Below are 22,095 nucleotides of genomic sequence, written 5' to 3'. Positions count from 1 at the left end.
TCTTCACTGTTAGTGTTCAATGCTCACACCTATTATACTATTTGCAAACCCCCTAACACAATGTGCTCTCGGCCTTTTAATATGCCTGGGAAGTCCTTACATTCCCTATTCAATTTTCCCTCATCAGTTTAAACACAAGCATCATTATTCTGTTTCCAGTTGGTAAAGAGTTATACTAAGACATTACACCTACCTTATACTTTGTTTAGTACAAAATTTCTCTAGGTTAGAATCATTTAAAGTTATAAAACCATTACCAAGAATAGGTACTCAAAAAACAAGCTAAGGGTTGGAGTTATGGCTGAGCTGTAGAGCACCTACCTAGCACACGTAAGGCCCTGAGTTCAATCCTCAGCCCCACATGAAAATAAATAAGTAAAATAAAGGTACTGTGTCCAACTAAACTAAAAAAGTAAATATTTTTTTTTTTAAAAAGCTAAATTGTAATGAATGAATATATTTTGCTTTTATTTACCATCAACAGGATCTTTTTAATTATTACAACAAATAATAACAACCATAGCAGATAATTATTATTGAGTATTATATGCCAGTTCTGGGGGTAAGGATCTTCTGATTATTTATTACTGCAAGCAGCCTGGGTGGTGGTGGTGGTGGTATTCTATCATTCTTACATTAAAGAAAACTGGGGCTGAAGTTGTGGCTCAGTGGTAGAGCACTTGCCTATGTGAGGCCCTGGGTTTGATTCTCAGCACTGCATTTAAATAAATGAATAAAATAAAGATCCATCAACATCTAAAAAAATATTTTAAAGAAAGAAAACTGGCAATGAGGTTAAGTAATTTGCAAATGATTGCCCAGCTATAAATGTTTTCCTGGAATGTTTCCAAAGAATGTTTATAATAATACTGGAAAGTGATAATGTTTTAAGGGAAAAGCTCAACCTACAAAACTATAAAATCATACATGGTATTGATTCTAATTATATAAAAAATGGAAAAAAGGGAAGAAAATCCTACAGAAATGAACAAAATGTTAAAAAAATATATATATAGAATGTGTAATTGAATGTTTTCGCCATTTAGATTAATAATTTCTAAATCTTTTTCACTAAATATTTTTCAACCCATGCCAAGAGTAAAGAAAGAAAATGCCTGATTTTTAGCTATGCACAAATGGAATCATACAATGGGCACTTTTTGCATCTGACTTCATTTGTTCATCATTATACTTGTGAGATTCTTCTAAGTTGTTGCATATAGTTGTAAATTCACTAACTTTTCATAAAGTATTCCACTGTTTGAGCATACACAATTTATTTTCCTTTTCTAATGTGAATGGACAAAGGATTATCTTCAGTATTGGGTCACCACCATTAGCACTACTATAGAACAACTTTTCCATATTAAAATAACTTGCTGACTATGGCGGCACTCAGCTACATAAGAGGCCTAGGCAGGAGGATCTCATGTTCAAGGCCAGCCTGGGCAAGGTGCTCAGACTATCTCAAAATAAAATTTTTAAAAGGGCTGGCAGTATAGCTAGGCAGCAATGTGCAAGGTATGGGTTTAATCTCCATTATCACAAAAACAAAACAAAACAAAAAACATTTTAAAACTTTCTGAGACACAAATTTAGAAGGTCGTCTCTGGAGACCTAGGAGGCCTACACTCAGAAGAAAAAGGAGGAGGACCAAAAAAAAAAGTAACGAATGAATTTCAAAATAATCTATCCAATTTCTTCTGGTTATCCATTTTCAAGGTCAAACTTATTTATCCCCTTATTGTTCTGACAGTGGATTAGAATTCAGGCAAATACAATGCACTTCATCTATCAGATATACATCTTGGATAAAGTATACACTTGCTTTATTAAAACACTCAAAACATTTAAGTTAAAAATATCTAATTCATTTTCTGCATGTAACCTTATTAATTTATCAAGTAAATTTTATATTAGTCACATCTTTCTACCTTGAAGTTATTACAGAAGAATTTACTTTTCCAATAATCTTCGTCCTAAAAACATGGTTCAGTAACAGAAAAGAGGATGAACAGAGGAGGGCATGGTAGCACACACCAAGCGACTGGGAAGCTGATGCAGGAGGATGGCAAGTTCTGGGCCAGCCTAGGCAATTTAGCAACACGCTGTCTCAAAATAAAATGTGAAGTGCTGGGGATGTAGCTAAATGGTAGAGCACTTATCTAACACACAGGAGACCAAGGGTTTGATCTGAGTACTGAGGGGGAAAAAAAGCAGGTATGGTTAGTGGAGCAAAAACATCAACAAAACATAAGGCTTATATTGTAGTGAAAGGCACACGAACACAGGCTAATTATCAATTAGAACTATGAAACTATGAAGAAATCTAGAGTAAGAGTATATTATACTATAGGATCTAATCCTTTAGATCAAAGACAGTTCATCAAAAACTTCTAGGTAAACATATAACAGATTATCTTTAGGCATCTATGATGCCCTCTACTCTTAAAATCCATGTAAAACGACACTAAATGAATCAGAAGCTTTAACCATGAAAAAAAAAGTAATAATAATGGAAAGGATCACGTAAAGCAAAAAATTTAAATGGAGCTGGACTTGGTGGTACATGCCAGTAATACCCAATCGGGAGTCTGGGTCAGGAGGATAGCAAGTTTGAGGTCAGCCTAGACAACTTAGTTGGATGCTATTTAAAAACAAAACAAAACAACAGGGGATATAGCTTGGTGGTAGAGTACCCCTGGGTTCAATACCTCCTCCCTGCTAAAAAACAAACAAAAAACCCCCCAGAAATTTAAATGTATATTTGGGTAATCTAAAGTAAGGGAGGTACATTAATTCAACAGAGAGGATGCAACTACAGGTATCTAGAAAGAGGCAGAAACTGGTAGCATAGCATTTAGCCTTCCTATCAAGACTTAGAAATATAAGCTACCATAAAAGGGAATTAAACTTTTTAATAATAAATTTATATTAAAAAAAGAACTGTTGTGGAAAACAGTATGATGGCTCCTCAAAAAACTGAAAATATAATTACCTTATGACCCAGCAATTTCACTTATGGGTATACACCAAGCGACTGGGAAGCTGAGGCAGGAGGATGGCATACCAAAGGAACAGAGAATAGGGTCTCAATGACATATTTGTATGCCTATATTCACAGTAGAATTATTCACATTAGAAGTTGATAGTCACAAGCATCTATCAACAGATGAATGACAAGAAAAATGTGGTAATGGACCTTGAAAAGGAATGAATTCTGACATATGCCATAAAAGATCAACCTTGAAGACATTAAATAAAACAAGCCAGTCATAAAAAGACAAATACTCTTATGAGTCTATGAGATATGTACGGGGTAAAAATCCAAGAGAGAAATTAGAATGGTAGTCGTCAGACCCTAGGGGAGTGGGGGAGTTACTGTTTAATGAGCACAGAATGTCAGTATTGTAAGAAAAAAGATGGTGATGGACAGAGGTAATGGTTTCATCCTATTATGAATCTATTTAATGAAACAATTATCTGCACACTTAACCATAGTTATGGTGGTAAATTTTATTGTATATGTATTTTACAACAATAAAAATATTTGAGGGGGAAAAGGAGTGATGTGTGAGGATAAAAAGTTAAGTTGCTGAATTAAAACCTAATTTTGGAGCAGAACCCCAATTCTTCCTCAGCTCCATTTCCCCCAACAGACTATTTATGCACTAGAAAATAAAGATTTTACAGGTGACCCACTCCTACAATGCACAATCTCTGCAGGAGTTTAGGCAATGGTAAGTAATAAAGGAAAAGTTATGTAATAAATTTTGACCTCCAAAGTCTTTTTCTTGTTCCTGTTTTTATAATGTTGTCAGGAAACTAAGGGAGTCTACCCTTGGATAATTAACACCATTGATAAGATTTATTGATTTGACATATGGAATGCAAACATTTGATTAGCCTATCTCACAGACAAGTCCATTAGATAGCAAAAATTTCAATAAGCTGTTTTAGTGCTTCTCTCTAATAGACAAACATCCAGAGGGCATGGTGGCATAATTCTGTAATCCCAACTACTTGGGAGGCTGAAGCAGGAGAATAAAAAAATCTAGTAGTGAGGGGCTGGAGTTGTGGCTAGGTGGTAGAGTGCTTGCCTATGATGTGTGAGGCACTTGGTTCAAACCTCAGCACTATATAAAAACAAATAAAATAAAGGTATTGTGTTCATCTACAACTAAAAAATATATTTAAAAAATCTAGTAATGAGATCCTGCCTCAAAATTTAAAAATTAAAAAAAAAGGGGAGGAGGGGAGCTGAGGATGTAGCTCGGTGATAAAGTGCCCAGGGTTCAATCCCCTGTGCATGTGGTGGGGTAGAGGATATATAAACAAAAATCAAGGATCACTTGGTATACAAGGGAAGCCTCAATATAAAAACCAAAGTGGCAGCAAAAAAGCTAACTACAACACACAATCCGAAAAAAGATCTGGATTCAAAACTAAAAGTGTCATTTCTACTGAATGCATCCTGGTTGTTTTTTGTTTTTTTAAATATTTTTAGTTGTAGATGGACATAATACCTTTATTTTATTTACTTTTATGTGGTGCTGAGGATCAAACCCAATGCCTTGTACATGTGAGGCAAGCACTCCACTACTGAGTTACAGCCCCAGCCCCTTCATATTGCTTTTATAAGAATGGTCTATAACTTCCTCTAGATTTTTTTTAAAAAAATAAACTATACTTCTGTATCCTGCAGTATGCGCTACGGGTGCACCTAAAATAGCACCTCCCCCCCTTTAAAATCACATCAGTGCTCTTAAAAATCTCATCTGTTCACTGGACAAATATTTATTGACGATTTAGGTATAATTTCAGATGCTGGAGATGTGTCAATGAACAAAATGGGCTAAATTCCATGCCCTCATGAGTTTAAATTCTAGTTGGGAGAAAATAAACAAAATAAATTATATAGGTGAAAACAAAAACACCACCAAAACAAGCAATAAATAGATAAATAAAAATGCCTACAGATGATTCAGGGAGAAGATTTTGGGAGATGAGAGGCAATTACTATCCTCAAAAATATCAAAATCATTTATAAAATAAGAACAGGATGCTTGAGCATGCAATCAGTATAATAAAGAGCATGTAGAAATTCAAAATGTGATATACTTTTAAAAATGAGATACACTGAAATAAATTCAACATATTTATTATAATTTGAGGACACCTCTCAGAAAGCAGAACAAAAAGTAGAAAATGTAGACATTAACAGAATTGCCTAGAGAGGTATCATTTGACTATGATTAGAAAGAGAGGAAAGAAAAATTACCAAAGAAATAAAGGAACCTTTCCAGAATTGAACGTTACAAATCACTACAGTGAACAGATTCAAGAGTACTCAGCAGCAGGGCACAAGGCGGGGCACGCCTATAAACCCAGTGGCTCTGAAGGCTGAGATGGGAGGATTACAAATTCAAAGCCAGCCTCAGCAACAGCGAGGCATAAGCAATTCAGTGAGACCCTGTCTCTAAAAAAGTACAAAATAGGGCTGGGGATGTGGCTCAGTTAGGTCTAGTGCCCCTAAGTTCAATCCCTGGTACCAAAAAATAAAAATAAAAAAGAATACTCAGCATCACCAGTGAAACTCCACATCATGTACAACCACAGAATGGGATCCTAATTAGAATAAGTTATACTCCATGTATGTATTGTGGCTCAGCAGTAGAGCTGAGCGAAAGAAAGAAAAAGAAAGAAAGAAAGAAAGAAAGAAAGAAAGAAAGAAAGAAAGAAGGAAAGAAAGAAAGAAATTGTGTCCAACTACAAGTAAAAAATAAATATTTAAAATAAAAAATAAAAAGAACCAAAAAGAGCATTCGGGAAGATCTAAGAAAACAAATAAGCCCAACATTAAAACACAATGTACCATCTTTAAATGTCATAAAACCAGAAATAAAGGTTTTTTACAATGGTGAAAAGATCCTATGTCTGTGGAAAAATGGATCTTGTACAAAAGTAAAGTAAAAAGAATAGCTTAACAATATTAAATTCAAGATACTGCCTGTAATAGTGAGAAGTGTTTATTTAACCCTCAATTGAAATCTAGCAACTAAGTGTGAGAGGAGGAACAGGACACACTGCATATATTCACAATGAATCAAAAACCAAACAAGGGGCTCTGGGCATAGTTCAGGAGTAGAGAACATCAAGGGTGAGACCCTGGTAAATCCCTCACACCACAAAAGGAGGGTGAGAGGACCCACAACCATAGGAACCTAAATGAAGAACATGTCCTAGGAAAATGGGAGTGTAAATCATGAAATAATCAGATGAAAGAACCTAAAAAGTAGTGACAAAAGGGAAGGTTTATGGTAAAGCATGTAAACTATTTTTAAAAGTTGCATCATAGGCAAACTATTTCATTGGCATGTGGCAGAGATAATAGATAGTACAACCGGAAAAAACCACACTGACTATAAGGATCAAAAGATAATTTTCAAAAATCAAGTTTTTTACCTTAGAAAATATAGCCATCATTCAAGATGGGAGGTACAGCTGTATTGAACTTTTTAAAATTTACAGTCATAATAATATGAACACAGACTATTCAATCAATTTTGTTACAAATACACTGCAGAATGAAGGTTAGAAGAAGTAAGAACAATGGTGAAAAACAAACAAAAAAAAGCATTATTTAAAATAATTTTTAAAAATCATGAAATAACAGTATAAACATATTACAAAGAAATATGGAGGTAAATAAACCCTAGAAGAAACAGAAAAACATTGTAAAAACAACTTTGGAGAGTAGAAATAGGAATGCAATGAAGGGTGGGGCAGAACTTCCATTTTTTTTTTTATAAGTAGGATGACAATGTTTCACCGTTTGCCTAGAACAGTCCCAGTTTATGTCTTGTAACAAATTTATGTTCATTACCCAATATAATTATTAAAACATTGTCTACATTGTCACTTACAAGTGTCCTGGTTTGAAAGATAAAGCATGTGGTCACCTTACTTAGAAATCTTTTCTATCATCAGCTTTTTATAAGTTATGTGCAATTTTGGAAAGGCCATACAAAATCTTTTTAGAAAGGTGAATTTGGAAATTTAAAGAAGGCATATATTAGGAGAAAGAATATTCATGTTTAAACACTGACATTCAAAAACCCATAAATGAACCCCCAGCACAAAAAAGGAAAAGCTCACAAACAATAAGCAGTAGACATCATTTTATTAAGAGGGCTATGAAAATACTAAACAAGACTATATTTCTGATCTAAGGATTTAAAACAGGGAGACAAAATGCTTTTTGAAAAGTAAATGTCTACAGTTGCTTTTTAAACAACAATAATGCTCTTAATTATGCCTATCATAGTTCATTTTAGCAATATTTATACCCAGTTCTTACTTGCAGAATGAAACTAACCCAGTAGGAAATCTGCTCAAACAAATCCCTTAGGAGAAGGCAAAGAGGCAAAGTCCTATGAGAGATTTAATTTGATACTGTATGAAACTATTTTTGGCAACTCCTCTACATAAACTGATTGAATTTTGACAATGTAGGTGTTAGATGAAAACTTATATAATTTGGTTGTGTAAGTTGTAGGTCAAAAGCACGCCCAATAAATAAATAAAAATAATGTGCAGTCCTTGGAAAACTCTACCAGACCACCTAACAAGGTTCTATAAAGCACTTTTTTTTAAGAGTTTGCTGATTTCACTTAATAGTTTTTCTGACGTTTTCTATGTGCTAAACAAGAGGATGAGGTGGGAGCGAGTCACATTGAAAATACTGATGTGGTACCTACAAAGAAATTGTAACCCTGTGAAAAACAAACTACAGAAATAATCACAATTTAAATATTATAAGCACTATAAAGTAAAAGGTATAAGGAAGAATAAAGAGCAAATCACAGTACCACAGTAAGAGGAAGATATTTTAAACGTAATATTTTTTTAAAATTTTTCTTTTAGTTGTAGGTGGACACAATATCTGTTTTATTTATTTATTTATTTGGTGCTGAGGATCAAACCCAGTGCCTCATGCATGCGAAGCAAACACTCTACCACTGAGCTACAACCCCAGCCCTAAATGTAATATTTTAAATAAACAGTTACAAGTACTTCACAGCACAAAATTCATATGTACAATCTTTCAACATAATGGTCTCTTAGCTTCCTTCTGTTGTTATATAATGAAGCTTTAAATTCAGATTTGATTCCAGAATTGGAAAGTCAAGTTCTCCCTTGTGCTTGGTGATAAGATAAAAATTTGTCACCAGGGGTGGCTTCAGAGGTGGGCCTTGTACTTGACTAAAATTTCTGCTGCCTGATGTCCTGAAATTCTTTAGAATTTTATCTTGGAACTCATGTTTTACAAGTGACAATGGAACCTGAGCTTTAGCAGGAGAGGGTATATGCCTCTCCACCATATCTCACCACTCAATCTGCATATAGCACACCTGACTGTTGTGCAGTTTCTATAACACACCTAATCTGTACTTGCTTTGAGCCTCACTAAACTCCCAGCATGATAAATTCACTGGAATTCTTTGCTTATGTCCCTCATGAAGAAGTCTATGACTGAGCAAGGGGAGGCAGGCATTAACAGATATAAGAAGCCAAACTTTCCAGTTTCTAGAACATGCTTCAAATGCATAAAGGCTATGAGACGCAAAGCCACAAAAACCTTGCAATCAATATTTGAAACTGTGAGTTTGATCCCCAGCACCACAAAATAAATTTCCCTCATCTTAAGTAAGGCATTTTTATTGTGGATGATATATGCAACTAGAGTAGTATTTGTACCACTTTCACAGTTTATATAGTCTGTCCATTCACAAATGTAGTTTGCATTATTTTTTAATTTATTGGTACTAGGGATTGAATCCAGGGATGCTTAACCACACAACCAGCTCTTTCTCATTTTGAGAAAGAGAATCACTAAATTGCTGAGGGCCTTAAACTTTCCATCCTCCTGCTTCAGTCAGCCTCCCAAATTACTGGGATTATAGGCGTGGGTCACCACACCCTGTAGTTTGCTTTAATTACTAATTTTTTCCACAGGTAATTTCATTCAGCATCCTAGGAAGTCTGCAGAGCTCTTTAAAAGAAGCTAATGTTTGTGGCCTGATGAACACTACATCAAAGGATATTTAGAGAAATTTCCAATCACAAACAGCATTAAATCTATTTGCATCTATTCTATAGAAATAATTTTGCTTTAAAGTTTCTCTTAGCCCAGGTAAAAGTCAAATGGAATTCTGTTTCATTACCCAACATGCAGAATTCTGAACTTAGTTGTGTACTGTGTTATTTGAAACTCACCAAGATCTTAGTCATATGTTAACTGCACCTAAAGAAACTTACCTCACAAACTTATCCTAGGCCTGGTATCAAGCCTAGATTGTCTCATCACACAAGACTTACATGGATAACAGGATAAACCAACAAAGATCATCTCTAATTATATCCTATACTAGGCTCTCTTTAAAGGGGAATTCATAACCACATATTTTCTTTATCTCATCCAACCAGTAACAGCAGCATTTCCCAAGCAAATTTTCAATTGCTTTCCATCATCTTACAAAGGAAGGCTATTATGGTTTGAATGTACACCCCACCTCCCAACAAAAAGTGTGTGCTGTAAACCTAGTCCCCAATACAACAATGTTGGGAGGTGGAGCCTGAGAGGTTTAGGTCTTGAGGACTCCAACTTTATGAATAGGTTAATGTTGACTATAAGAAGGCTTGAGACAGTTCAATTCTTTCCCCTACCCCTTTTATAGGAAGATGCAGCAAAAAGACGACTAACCAGATGTAGCCCTGAACCTTGAACTTCCCAGTCTCTAGACTGTAAAAAAATAAATCTCTTTAAAAATTAAAAAGTTTTTTTTGTACATGGACAATGCCTTTATTTTGTTCATTTATTTTTATATGGTGCTGAAGGTTGAACCCAGTGCCTCACACATGCTAGGCAAGCCCTCTACCACTGAGCCACAACCTCAGCCTCAAATTTCTCCTTTATAAATTACCCAGTCTCAGGTATTATATAGTAGCACAAAACAGACTAAGAGGAAGTCCAAATTCTTTAGCCTACCATCCAGAATGCCAACCTACCTTTTCCATTTAATTTCCAATCAGATCTTAAAACATCTTAGCTCCAGTTCAACTTTTAAAAGTTAGTTACTGGGCTGAAGTTGTAACTCAGGGGTGGAGTGCTTGCCTAGCATATGTGATGCACCCTCAGCACCACATAAAAATAAAGGTATTGCATCTATCTACAACTAAAAACAAACAAATAAATAAAAGTTAGTTCTCAGTACCTAAGAGTACTGACTTTAGCTGCTAAACTCTATGAAGATAATAATAAAGATCTATCTCCTGAAATTGTATTTCATAGGTGGGGGTAGCATATGGAACATATAAATAAGCAAACATGATATAACATTAAGACAAATAGAGACATACAAAATGCTATGAGAGATTGTCAGTTCTTGATAATGGCAGATCATTCACAATCCTTTCTTAAAGCAATGAAAAATAAGAGAACAATGTTTCTAAAGCAATAAAGTGATGAAAAAATAATTATTAGGTTAAGCTGGGCACAGTGGTGCATGCCTGTTAATTCCAGTGAATTGGAGGTTGAGGTAAGAGGATTACAAATTTGGGCAACTGAGCAAAACCCTGTCTAAAAAAAGGGTTGGAAGTTAATACCTCAGTGGCTGAGCACTCCTGAGTTCAATTCCCAGTATCTCTCCCTCACACACACACAAATTACTAGGTCAATAATGAAGGCAAAAGGGAATCCAAAGAGATATGAAAGCATAAGAACGATTTATGTCCTTAAGGCATTTATAAAGCCCCAGATTTAAACGTTCATTTTGCCAGTCTCATGGAAGAATGTCAAAGCTCAGGACACAAACGAGGTGAGAAATTTAACAGGTCACTAACTCAAAATAAAATAAGCTGGACTCCAAAGAACCACAACGTCAGACTAAGAGTTATTCCAATAATAAACAAGCTCCTGTGCTGATTTGCAGACCAGGCTGATGTTATTTGGATATATAAATGGAAGTTCAACCCTGAATTTGGCTAAAGATAGTCCCAAACTAGTAATCAACCAACCTAAAATTTGCTGAAGGTCCATGTCTTTATGCTAGGCTTCAAATTATTTCTGGTTTTTTTTTTTTTTTGGCAACAGGGATTGAACTCAGGAGTTCTCAACCACTGAGCCACATCCACAGCCCTATTTTGTATTTTATTTAGAGATAGGGTGTCACTGAGTTGCTTAGTGCCTAGCAGTTGCTGAGGCTGGCTTTTAACTTGCGCGCGATTCTCCTGTCTCAGCCTCCCAAATCCCTGGGATTACAGGCATGTGCCACTGTGCCTGGCTTCAAAGTTCTTTCTACAAATTATTTTTCAAGAGCAAGAAGTAGGGAATGACTAAATATATGCTGAAATAAGGCACTATTTACAAGGACATTGAGACACATAAGAGAGAACAAGAAAAAGTAGCCAAAGTCTGCCAAGTTATGTATTTAGGCAGATATAACTGGATTTACAAAATTTAAATAGAAGCTTGAAAATATGTGCAGGGAACAGGAAAATGCAAAATGAACACTACTAAAAAAAGTATTAAAAAGGAATTTCAGACTGAAATATATAATAACCATAATTAAAATAAATGACCACACAAAGATAAGACATCCAAAATGGGGAACATTCTAAAAGATAATTGCTCAAGTCTTCAAAAACTCAATGACACACACACACACACACTTCTGAGTTTGCAACTGAAGAATCAAAACCAAATGCAATAAATGCATGAACCTCAATTGGAAGCTGTTTCAAAACGACAACTGAAAGATGGAATGTGCACTGAATTTTCATAGTGTCATAATACTGACCAGTAAATATAGGCAACATTATGTGTATATTTAATTTACTATCCACCCCCCACTTCTCATCTTGAATACTTACCTAACAAAATTGGGGGAAGTGTTCCATCTTTGCATTATACAAAGTCAAAAAAGAACAAATCTCTAACACAATGAGAATAAGCTGAATAATTTATAAAATCAGGTTTCTTGAGTACACCTCAGAGCTGAGGTGGCCACCATAAAAGTGCTAAGAATATAACAAAATTTATTGAATTACTAAATTCATAAAGGCCAAAAATTTCTTAATGAAACAGTTAACTCTGAGCCAATTCAAGGAAAAGTTTTCTTCTACAGGCCCTCACTAAGTCTTCACAAGAATGGGGGCAGGCAGAAGATCTGAAAGGTCCCTCTCTGCAGCTTGACCACAAAGAACCTGGCTACATTTAAAAGAAGAACCTCAAGAAACCCATTTGTGTTTCACATCCTGATCAAGTTCAAGGCTGCAAAAAGCTACTGCTGGAGTAAGGTTAAGAAAACTAGTTTCTCCAAGAACTCTGCACTGATATAAGGTAGGTCTGTGGCCACGACACAACCTGCCCAAGATCCACCACTGACACAAGGCAGAGAAAAGCTGACAAGGGGGAAGAGGAAGGTATAAACTTCCTATGCCCTAGACTCTAGAATAAAATAAAAGGTAAGAGCAGAAATGCTGGTAAATCCCCACCTGAGGAGCAGGAACACAGAGCCTCCCAAAGACTGAAGAAATATCAACAAAGTTAAGAACTCCTGCCCCTACCACCACCACCACAGCTTTGCTTCATATAAGAAGGAAAAACAGTCTACTGATGAGGAAGGTATAACAGCCTTTGAGAAACCTCTCTGTGGAATATGGACTGCAGAGACCCTTAAGGGGGCTTTAAGAATACTGAAAAAATATTATCCAGGATTCTAGGTCTCACACTAAGCACTGAGCAGTAGCAATCTACTAATGGAATACTCTGAAGGCAAATAAAGTTCAGACACAGCTGAACTACAGACTAAATACCAACTCAACCCATCACACCAAAGCCTTAAGCAAAAGTAGAGTATACCTTAATCAAGGCAGTCTCTATTCCTTCACTCACAGTATTTGTTATTTAACAAAAAATTTTAAAGATACACTAAATGTAAGAGAAAAAAGAAAGAAAAATCAAGAGACAAAACAGTAAAGAGAACCAAACCCAAAGACATCCCCCACTAATGTTAGCTAATGGGGAAATAAATGGTAGAATGAAGCACAGAAAGACAAATAACGGCAAATACAGAAGAGAGGGTTTGAGAGAAAGAATGATGGTCTATTGTACATGTAACTGGAGTGACAAAAGGAAAGAAGGCTTCAGAACAAAAATTTTTGAAGAAATTTTGGCTGAAACTGATGAAAAGTCAAGAAGCTTAACAAATACCAACTAGAATAATTAGTAATTCACACCTAAATAACTCCTATCAGACTGCTGAAAAATCACTTTACTTAAACAAACAAACAAAAACCTTCAATGTTATGGAAGCACTGATTGGGGAGTCAAATGTTCCAACAAGATGAGGATTTCAGAAGAGGTAACATTTGAGTTGACCTCTGATGACAAACTAGAAAAAGAGAAGGCAGCATAAAAATACTAAAAGCATGTTTAAGAACTAAAAATAGAAAACATATAAGGGATGCCATTCAAAGCACAGAAAACAAGAACACTGATGCTAATAAATGCAAAAAGTAGATTATATCCAAATTGTACAGGCACTTGTGTTCTCTGCTCAGCAGTAATTTAATAAGGAGGTGACCCTGGAGATCTCTATCATGGTGCTTGGGGACTACTTTTCACCCTAATGACTTAAAAAATTATGTTTCGGACAAACAATTACATCTTTCAGAAAAGAAACAGAACTCCAACAAAACACTGTCTAGCTTTGTCTGCCCTCAAAAATATGTTCATATATAGCTTGCTGTATTTTTAAGGCTTTGGGACCTATAAAGAATTTTGAAACATGGTAAACTAAAAACAAAACAAAACAAAAAATTTTGAAGCTACACTGGTATCCTGGTCAATTTATAGGAAGAGAAACACTGGCTCCAAGACAAATATGTGAGGGCCCCAAGTAGTGAATGGATAGAAAACAGATTTGATGCGTACATCTAAAGAAGAAGAGAATTTTAACTGGGAGGAGAAGGAAGAAATTATATAAAATACTGATAAAGAACAAATATTTTAATATTCTTTTCCCCCCAGGGGGTTGGGAATAGAAACAAGCTGGTTTTAAAGAATGAACTGTCTGAAGTAGGCAGAAATCCAGAGGATGCTGGAAGTAAAGTTTGAAAACATGGTAGAATAGTGTGAGCTGACAGATTTTTCTATCATACTGATTTATTTACTTATTCCCAGGCATATGTGCTACCTATGCCTTCTATCTGGTAAGCTTAGCACTCCCTTCTCCCAAATTATTCTTTAATTAGTAAAACTGGGGAGCTATGAAAAAGGAAACAAAAACTTTGGGCAGTGTAGGAAAATACTTGGAACAAAGCTCCACCTATACCCTACCTTACAAGTACAACTTTCTCTGTATACTACCAAAAGTTGCTTATCATGTAGAGCTTGGGCGTTTTAGTTCACCAACTTTGGAAAGCTGTGACTTCCTAAAAGGAGAGCAACAGCAGGGCAACTGCCCAAAGTTTTTCTTTGATTCTGCTTACAAAGGTTTTATTTAAGTATCCTTTTTTTTTTTTTTGTCACTCTAAGATCACTATGCCCCATTACTATACTCATGGTTTTCTTCAGCTGTCAAGAGTCACATAGTAGTCACAAACCAAATAACCAGCTTTAAAAAAGAAAAGAAAAGAAAAAAAACCTTATCCATATTAACAAATACTAATTCCTACACCTAATAGTCTTTGCCTATCTTTTAATATATTCATTAACAAAAATGTATTAATGCATTAATAAAAATTCACTTCCCATACTTTCCAAAATAGGAAACTGAGATGTGGCAGGAAATACAATAGGCACTGCCTGATTTTTAGCATATGAGCCTATTTATGACAATACATAGAGAAATGAGTTAAGAGTGCAAGTTTTGAAATAGGCCCCTTACTTGATGTAACTCTAGATTTACTGTAATACTTCATTTCCTCATCCATTTCACAGGTATATTATGTGTTCTGAAGACACACAGCATGTGCTTAGCAAATACTAATTATTAAGCAATGCCACCAATGTTAAGAATTTCATATTAACAACTCAGTAGAAATTCTTTTAGCTTTTCAATATTTCAAATTTGTCTTTAACACTGTAAAAAGACCTTTTAAAGTCATTCAGATTTATGAAAAGATACTTACTGCAAGGAAAGAAACTTCCCTGAGCTTACATATATAATTATGTGCATTTAAAAATTGGAAACGTATAGCCATTTTATTCACATTTGCAGTATTCCTGGGTGGTAACATTACTGGTATGTTTTTTTCTTTCATACTTGGCTTTCCAAAATTTCATTAATGTAATTGTTCTACTTTACTAATTAAGAGAAAATGTTACTTAGAGGGGAGGGAACCCACATTTTTTGCTGTGCCCCATTTGGCACACCCCTGTAATCCCAGTCTCGCCAGAGGCTGAGATAAGAGGATTGCAAGTTCAAGGCCAGCCTCAGCAACTTAGCAAGGCCTTGTCTCAAAAGCAAATAAATAAATAAATAGGTAGGTAGATAAATGGGCTAGAAATGTGGCTCAGTGGTAAACTGCCTCTGGGTTAAATCCCCAGGACTAAAAAAAATACTAAAAATCATAACATAATAAAATCTATACAGTATTTCAAAGAATAATAATTGATCCATTCTGTCTCTAAACTGCAAGTTTACAGTCTTGGCACTGAAACACCACAAAGTCATAAATATCAAAAATTAAAGGGCTCGGGCCGTAGCTCAGTGGTAGAGTGCTTGCCTAGCATGTGTGAGGCAATGGGTTCGATTCTCATCACCACATATAAATAAATAAAATAAAGGTCCATCAATAACTAAATTTTTTTTAAAATTGAAGTTTGGTTCTAATACAGACCAATTGGGAGCTAAAATTAAAATTACTTAATGAAGTGGAGTTTAGATTACCTGGGTATGAACTTCCACATACCAATCAACAGTCCTCAACAATTATCAACATTTATTAAACTGGGATGAGAGGTGGGAGGGAAAGGGAGAGAGAAAGGAAATTGCATGGAAATGGAAGGAGACCCTCAGGGTTATACAAAATTTCATACAAGAGGAAGTGAGGGGAAAGGGGAAAATAATACAAGGGGGAGAAATGAATGACAGTAGAGGGGGTAGAGAGAGAAGAGGGGAGGGGAGGGGAGGGGGGATAGTAGAGGATAGGAAAGGCAGCAGAATACAACAGACACTAATATGGCAATATGTAAATCAATGGATGTGTAACTGATGTGATTCTGCAATTTGTATATGGGGTAAAAATGGGAGTTCATAACCCACTTGAATCAAAGTGTGAAATACGATATATCAAGAACTATGTAATGTTTTGAACAACCAACAATAAAAAATTAAAAAAAAAAAAGAAAGCTATCAACTTACACAGGAGGAAATTGTGAGAAACTGAACTAAGGTAAGGCTTAGCTCCATCAAATCCTTGACCAAGGAATATTTCTCATATTTAAAGCTCCCCCATTTCTGCCTTGAGGATATTACTTTATTTTATAAAGTATATTAATATATTTAGGTTTCAATTTGATGGTAATATTTATTAAAATGAATCCTTTTACTACATATAAGGATTTAGGTTATGTATAGTTATCTATGTTCATATCTTGTTCATCATTTCAGTGAAATCCTAAAATAAACTTTTTCAAAAAAAAAAAAAAAAAAACCAATTATCAACATTTGAACAATCTTGCCTATTTTACCACCCCCCCCAACATTATTTTAAAGCAACCCCAACGGTGACATTTATAAGAATGCCTAGTCTTGCTGGTCTCAGCAAGCCAAGGAAGGAGGATCTCAAGTTCAAAGTCAGCCTCAGCAACTTAGCAAGGCCCTAAACAACTCAGGGAGACCTTATCTCAAAAAAAAAAAAAAAGAAAAAAAAGCAGTAGGGATATGGGCTCAGTGGTTAAGTGTCCCTGGGTTCAGTCACCAGAAAAAAAAAAAAATCTTAAAATTGTCTAACTGTGGATAAAATATGGATAAAAAAAATCCCTCCACCATAAAATGGAAACACCTTTGCAATGCAATCCTAACAGTCTGCCCTGGACAAGACAGAGTCTCATTTTCCCATCCCCCTCAATGTGAACTAGCCTTGTAAGAGACACTGTGATGATTTGAAAAGGTTTTAAGAAGTTTTATAGCTACCATTTTTACTCTTGGAATGTTATCTGAGACATCCATGTCATAAAAAAAAATCACACGGACAAGGCCTAGATGTCAACCAACACCAACTGAGAAACCAATTGAGAGCCACTACCAGACATGTGAGTAACAACATCTTGAACCTCCCAGCCTGGGAAACCCTCCAACTGAAAGCTGGTACACAAGTGAGCCCAGACAAAACCAGAACTGCCCAACAGGCACAACGAACGGGGGGGGGGGGGGGGGGGGGGGGGGGAGAACAGTAAATAGTTATTAATTCATTAGGTTTCAAGGTGGTTTGTTATGCATCAACAGCACAAAAGCTTCCTAACAGTGTAACTTTTACTTTCCTAATATTATTCGATGTGAAAAATCTGATTCTAACAGATTCTGACTCAAAATTTATCTTAAATATTAAGAAAGGTTAGTTAATGAGTTGCCAAGAGCACAACATTACTATATGATAAATTTGTGGCACAAAGGCCAGAGTTTCACACAAAACATAAATGTGTTTTGATAGGTGAGAATCTTCCAGAAGAGTTACAATTCCATTATTTATCTATACTTACTTATCCTTCTGTTTAAAACAAACAAACAACAACAACAGCAAAAACCACTAGATCCTGGATAAAACTTTTTTTTTTTTTGGTTAATGAGAAATTATTTGTTGATTCCAGTGAACAGGGAGACATGGAAGATAACAATGGCAAAATGAGAGAAAGCAAAGGACTTTTGGGGCCTTAAAAAAAAAAAATCCCTGATTTTTAGCTGATATAATTTATGGCATAAAAATATACCCCCCAAAAGTCTCAACATCCCCATGGGAAAAATAACTATGGTGTTTCCTACATTAGAGAACTTGTTCTTGAAGTGATTTTACTCTGTAGGTGTCATGTTTCAATCTTCATTCAGGAAGTGGAAACCATTTTAGGGTTCTTTCTGGAAAGTGAGAAACGTGTGACAACCAGCTTTTAAGGTTCAAACCTTGCATTTTCTTAAAGAAGTTGACAAAAATGAGCATAGAGCAATAGTGATTTTAAAACTACGTGTTAACTTATCTAGTTTAACCAGTAGAGTCAAAAGAAATGTATTTGAGAACAGGTAAAACTGGCTTTGAGCACAATAAGTTCATATCAGAACAGAAAAATTAGAAATGAAGATCAGAGAAAACCAAAACCCAGCCAACTCTCCAATTATAAAGTAATTTTATCCCCTACACCTAACCATTTTGGGTTGATCTTACAATAAGCAACTTTTGAGATTAATTAATTCCCTATAATAAAATTCTGCTTGAGTGAATTCCAGTAATCTTAGTATGAACTTAAAATCTTTTCCATTTTAATTTTAATCATTCTAATGTGACCCATTGTTGATTTCATGATTTAGCTGTTAAAAGGTACATTAATTTATTGCTTAGAAATGAAGTTTGATGCAAACCTATGCATTTCACTTAAGTATTTCATATTTTTTTTTTTAATTTATTACTAGTACTTAATTATCTGTGGAAATAGGTTTCAGCTATGGGAAGCAAACTGTCACTTCCTAAAACAGACCATATCATGACTTTGCAGTTTTCTTATCAAAGTCCTAGCCATCTTTCACATCTTAGTTCAAGCAATACTTCCTGTAAAATTTTCCCCCAAGATTTAAGCACCACAGTACTACAAAGTACACTAAGACAATAATAGTAGTTTCTTTATATATTAGTCTAATGACTAAATTGTGAGCCGTGGAGAGAAGCACTATGTCAAGCTCCTTCTTGTAATGAGAAGCCCTAATCTACTAGCCAGAAAATAAAGTATGCAGTATCAAAACATTTTACATTACTTGATAAATTTTGCACTATAAAATTACTTGCTAAAAATATTTTAAAATGTGGGCAATTCTTGAACATATACAAGATGAAGAGGTGTAAGAGATGGGATATATAGCTGCGTAAAAGACACATGACAGTCACTGATGACATGTCCATGTTGACACTTTCATGAAGAACTTACAGGGGAAATAAGCCCTCTTATCAACATGGCAGAAGAAAAGACATCACTTGAATTTATTATAGGAGGAGTTCTTATTAAAGACACCTGACCCAGGGCTAGGAGTAAAGCTTTGTAGTACAGTGGGTGCTTGGCATGCACATGACCCTAAATTGGATAAAGACACCTGACCCATCATGACACTGAAAATAACCCAAGATTATGCAAGTTGACCATTTAGGTTAAAAGAATAGTTATTAAAAGTTCTTATCTAAAAAAACCTTTGTAATACAGACCTTGAATTTAACTGCAATGTTCCTGAGGAAACCTCAAGAGGTTAAATAATTATGACAAAAATTGACTCAAACCAGGTTTTCCTACCCTAGTGCACCACTCTTACTTCATGAAATACTTAAAGAGCAATAAAATAAATCCTCCATTTCTGAAACAAATTTGTTACCTCATAAAAATCACTAGTTAACACTAGCTATCTGCTTTCATAATGGTTTACTATGCCTCAAATCAAAAATTCATCTCAAAGGCCTTACCTTTCAATACTGGACAGAATTGGCGAAGATGGGCATAAGAAACGGGGAGATTTAAAATCATAAAAAAAAAGTCCTACAAAAATTGGGTCCCTACTAAATTCAATTTTACATGCCACGCTTAATAGTATCAGACAGCAGTCATAACGAATTTATTACTCACACAGATTTTGAATATTGATATTGACTTTGGAACAAAGGAAAAAGTATTAACTGTAGTATTTTGCTGTGTGTTTACGTTCATCTTCACTACGCAGTTTCATCGAAATCTGAGTATTCTACTACTCGCGCCTTCCATATTTTCACTTCTTAGGCCAACAGGTCTGTTCTAATACATATCGCCACGTATTTCAATTGAAGAATACATTATCCAGCATAAAAAGTGTCACGATATTCAGGAAGTGGAGCTGTCAATTAAGGACCCTTCACCGAATACAAGGGGCTGACAAAGTCTCTTCAATTCGAGGCAGGGTTCGCTAAGCCCTAACCCTCCCCGCCAACACCGCACTCACTGAATACCTCACTCGCGACACCCCAGACTCGCAAGGCGCGGTTGGACCCTCCGGACACCAGCCGAGTAGAGGGCCACCCCGGGCCAAAGTAGGACACCAGTGCCTTCCCCGCGCCCACCACGCGTCCAAATGGAAGACGCACAATCCTGTCCTACACCCGTCACAAACTCCTACACCGGTCTACTGGGTACCGGCGGCGGAGGCCTGCACCGGGACCCAGCTCCGGCACCCCATCCGGCGAGGTGGCGGCCTCTATGCCCAGGCCCGCACTTGGTGGCCTCCCCTCCCCCACCCGCGGCCTGGCCTCGGACCCGCTCCGCCGGAGGGAGAAGTCCGAGCTACGCAGCATATTACCCAGCTCCCGAGCTGCCACCGTATAGGGCACGACGTGCTGGCAGCGACCACACCGCCGCCTTCTTCCTCCAAGTCCCAGGCCTCTGAGCGTGGCAGAGTCGTCCGCAGCGAAGCACAATGGCGCCGGCCCCTTTCTCAGATCCGGCGCAGAACCAGCCGCCACCGTTAAATGCCCCTCCCTTCCTCTCCCCCCGCCCCACTACGCGTACCTCCTGGCTTCTCGCGAGAGGGGCGGCGCTGCGGGAATCCGAGAGAAGCCGGCGCGCTCGACGTACCCCACCGCGGGGTGGTGCTCTGACTGCGGCAGCCGTTGAAGGGCTGCCCCCCGGGAGGCAGCGAGGCGCCACTGGTAAGCTGCTGCGGCTGGGCGGCCGGCGTGCTTGTGGCTGGGCGTGCGTGTGTCCGGGCGCGGGGAGCGGGCGCTGGAGGCCTGGCCCTGGTTGGCCGTCCTCGATTTGCTGACAGGGAGCTCCTAGCCAGCCTCCTTACTGCCTGGCGCCCGGGTCGCCGCCCACAGGCTCTCGCCCCCTGGGGCCAACCTGCAGGGCCACAACTGGAAAAAACCACCTTTTTTTTTTTTTTTTTTTCCTTTTTCGAGCGCTTGGCAAGTGGCGCAGTGGACGTTTATCGGGTTGAATGAAGCACTGCCTTTTCCAGCCTTCCCTTCTCCCCGCCTTCTCCTTGCCCTCGCTGTCTGATTTGAAGCCAACCCTTGAAGGGTTTGGTTTGTCCACCTGTGGTGGTGTCCTTGTGGTAATGAAGCCTTGGTGGGGTACTTTCACAATCATATCGTTTAAAATCATAATATTACCCTTTGATAGTGTAACAACAGATTTTGCAGTAAAATTTCACTTATAAAAAGGGAGGGAAATTGTGACAAATGGTTTGTGAAAATTAGACGAAACTTTCAAAACTACTGTGAATGTAAAATAAGAGGTAAGTAACTGATACATAAAGGAACAGGCTAAAGGGAAAAGCCACAATTTGTGTGGATTTCGATGATATGTGGATTTTGAATAATACATTAAACAAAATTTTTAATGGTAAAGATCAGTTACTTATTGAACCTTGGACATATACTTAAGGCAGTCAGCATTATAATGTTATTAAAAACAATCTATTGATTCCTAAAAATTCCATAAGTGGGATATGATGTTTATATGTATTTGTCATTTCATCTGAAGGGAATGGAATATCAATGTCTATCATCCTCATTTTACTGTATCTTGGAGACTGTCTTTCACTATATTTTAAAATATTGTGAATTTTGAAGATTTTTTTTTCCCCACTACTGGGGATTGCTGTACCACTGAGCTACATCTCCAGTCCTTTTATTTTAAGACAGAGTCTTGCTCAGTTGCTAAATTGCTGAGGCTGGCCTCAAACCTGCCATCCTCTATTCTCAGCCTGACAAGTCCCTGGAATTACAGGGGTGTGCCATGGCACCTGGCTAATGTTTGATTATGTTAAAAGTTGACACAGATTTCACTCTTTTAGGGTATGAGAT

At 36.7% G+C, this 22,095-nt stretch overlaps 1 protein-coding gene across 5 annotated transcripts in view; it reads right to left on the bottom strand.

Moving 5' to 3' along the window:
• The window catches only part of Marchf7 (membrane associated ring-CH-type finger 7), a 52,782-nt gene extending 32,010 nt beyond the window's left edge, over positions 1–20,772 (bottom strand). For all 5 annotated transcript variants that reach the window (XR_006855660.2, XR_006855659.2, XM_058584946.1 and 2 more), the window contains exon 1: positions 20,589–20,772. The gene's annotated coding sequence lies outside the window, so the exon portion shown is untranslated. The remainder of the gene's footprint in view (positions 1–20,588) is intronic.
• Between the last annotated feature and the right edge of the window lie 1,323 nt (positions 20,773–22,095).

This window comes from Marmota monax, unplaced genomic scaffold (assembly GCF_021218885.2).
Source record: "Marmota monax isolate L192 unplaced genomic scaffold, Marmota_monax_Labrador192_F-V1.1 WCK01_AAM20220418_F8-fsc00129, whole genome shotgun sequence".
NCBI lineage: Eukaryota > Metazoa > Chordata > Mammalia > Rodentia > Sciuridae > Marmota > Marmota monax.
Note: the sequence above shows the minus strand (reverse complement) of the source record. Positions and strands in the feature narration are given on the sequence as shown.